The sequence below is a fragment of the Anneissia japonica genome, unplaced genomic scaffold (genome assembly GCF_011630105.1).
Source record: "Anneissia japonica isolate Jap-2015-1 unplaced genomic scaffold, ASM1163010v1 scaffold287722_len911783_cov160, whole genome shotgun sequence".
Taxonomy (NCBI): Eukaryota; Metazoa; Echinodermata; class Crinoidea; order Comatulida; family Comatulidae; genus Anneissia; species Anneissia japonica.
This window is the reverse complement of record NW_022711579.1, coordinates 740,471-743,575: the sequence shown is the minus strand read 5'-3', so window position 1 is coordinate 743,575 and position 3,105 is coordinate 740,471.

The window sequence follows — 3,105 nt, the reverse complement described above, 5'->3', positions numbered from 1 at the left end:
ATATATATGTATTGTATTGTCATTCTTTTGTCACAAATAAGCAAATAACAATGAAAACAATAAGAGGCGATTTGGTTGGACGAGCGGTTAAGTCAGGGGTGCCGAAAACCTTTAACTGTAGTATTGGCAGTGGTTCAACTGGCTCACTTGCTGGGGTCCAACATTGGGGAGGGGTGAAACATCCCCGATGTATTATGTTGACTTTATATATACTTAGTAGTTCGAGGAACTAAAAAATAATATCACTATAAATATCTTCAATGGCACAATAACTATAATTATTGATTGGTCAACACATGGGTGGGTGGATGCGCAAGGTCATTGTTATTCTGAGAGAACACCTCTCGGTGGACCTTAATTATTGATACTGAAGTAGGCCTACTGGTCCTGTCATACTAAAGAATAGCGAGTCGCTAAAATGTCAGGAGACGGGAGTCGAATTGCTTATATGGATGTTCACTTATGGAAAGAAATGCCTCTGTTACTACTGGGGGTGGTGGGGAATAGAATGTTCAGGCTTGCCAATTAATCTTCATTTTCCAATAAATGTGGTATATCACGCTCTGTAAAATTAAGAAAAAGGGGTAGGGCACTGGGACATACAGTACTTTCCTCAAGATACTTGCACAAATTATTCATGCTATAGTAACAGAAGTGATGTGATATTGCTACTGCAGAGGTATACAGATATAAAGGACATAAAACACTTCTTCAGAGGTCCCCCACAACACCCAATGAATAAAAATTTAACTAGAATATTTACAAATTATTGGTTTCAGAAATCCATTAATATACTGTTTAGCTCTCAAAAAATGCTGGACCCTCAAATTTCTAAAGGTTCACTTTTTAAAACCCATTTTCACTATCGTTCCTAATTATTGCCAAATGCTGTAGTATGCATTTCATTTGCCATTTCTTCCAACTGTTAATATTTAATAACTGTGGTACAAATTTGTTATTTTGCAGATTTATCCATATTAACACGTTGACTGCCAGACCTTTTTTTACGGTTCCTTCCCGTGTGCCAAAACAAGTTTACATGTACAAACATACTTTTTTGAAATTTTATCTAGTCATATATCATCAAAATGATGTGTCTAATAAATTGGCGGGAAAATATTAGGGGGCGAGTATACTCGTCGATGGCACTGTGATAGAACTTTTTGATGACTATGCCAAGTGCGAGTTATCTCGTCCTCTTTTTGCATGGGTTGGTATATGTTCAAAGGGCACCCCCACTTGTACCGCTCGAGTGTACTACCGGCAACATAACACAACAAACATACATGTCATTTGTACGTTATCATCTAGGTGTATCTTCCCTGAACTACCAGCCGTTGAGTCTGTGGTCGTACATTGTATAATAAAGAAGTTATAAACGCTAGAATGTTCCCCCGTTTTTTACGAGTATACTCGTTCCTGGCGCCCTCAGCAACACCCTGTGGGTGAGTATATTCGTCGCTGGCAGCCAACGTGTTAACAATGTTACTTCTAGGCATACAGATGTACAGGTGTCAGGACATGAAGCATACATCTTCAGGTCCTCAAAAACCCCAAAATTCAAATGCAAATTTAAATAGCATAGCATAATTACTAAATTATGGGTTTCAGAAATCCACTGTATGCCCAAAGCTTTGTCCCCAAACTACCACCAAGGGCACTGCCCTTTATCCATCTGGGGCCATAGGTGGCATGCACACTAAAGACCATGTTGCTAGCAAAACGCATCCGCACCCTCATTGAAACTGTCACAGGAAGAAATGTGCATCCTTACAGGCCTTGATAGATTAATGGGTGAGCTCAGTCAGGTTCAAAATCGGGCGATCATTATCTATGGCTTTATGAAAAAAAAAATGCCAAAATTGGGATTTTTAAAAACCTATACGTAAGATTCTGATACATTATTGAAATGTTGAATTTTTTATTTTTGAAATTTTATTTATTTTTTTCATTTATTTTATTAAATAGTTAGTAGATATTGTTTGCATTATCTAAATCATGTTTTACTTTGAATATCAATGCACCAGCAAATAACCCAAGGGTAATATTTGGCTTTAACAAAAAACAAAAAAAAAAATTAAAAAAGCCTCCCTCCCTCATCACTTTTCCTGCCCAGATACAGTAGGGTGATAAACTAATAATATTTTTTATAGGGCCTTACAGTATGTCAGATTCTGACACATTATTGATCAGTGAGGTATGATATCGGTTAAAATATATTTTTAAATGCAGAGCATATTAGTTATAATTTAAATGTCTGTATATTTTTTAACCAAAAAAAATTATATTTTTAGCCTAAAAATGACCAAAAATTGGGGGGTTTTTTAAACCCTTATGTTAGGATTCTGACATGTTATCGACCAGTGAGGAATACTTCTTAATTAGAATATATTTTCACATGCAAGCATATCAGGTGTAGTTTAAATGTCAAAAAAATCTATATTTTTTTCCAAAAAATAATGTTTTTAACCTAACAAAAGTGTCAAAAAATTAAGTTTTTTTTGGTTTCAGAGATTTCCTTGAAAAGCCTGTTAATAAAACTTTTTCATTCTTAAGCTACGTTCACATCAAGCCCGGATTCCGGTCCGGAGTCCGGACCGGAATCCGGGCCCGGTTACGATTTCCGGTTGTGCGTTCACATCGCGTCCGGGGAACAAAGCGTCGAGGTCAAAGGAAGCAACCAAGTGGAACGACGTCAACATAGCTACGGTGATGTCGAGGATGCTGTGGAAGACGTCAAAATTAGAAGAAAAATGAGATCCGAATGGGTCAATTCAATAAACTGAGGAAGACAGACCCCGGGACCAAACAGTGTTGATCGTGCTTCTGAGCCTGACAAATATTTACAATTTCTGTATTTAGGTAGGCCCTAGGCCCACCTAACTAGCTAGCTAGGACAGATGTAGGCCTGGGGGGCTAGGGGCCAAACTACTATGTATTTAGGCCTAGTGTAGGCCTATAGTGTATAAATCCTAGCTTCTTACCTTTTCCTTAGTATCATGTTAAATTTAAATATAACACCAGGCGGCGGCAGCCGAGGTGTCGGGGGGGGGGGGTGCTGTAGACCCCCATGGGACATGTCAAGCCCTCCGACGACCAGAGTTT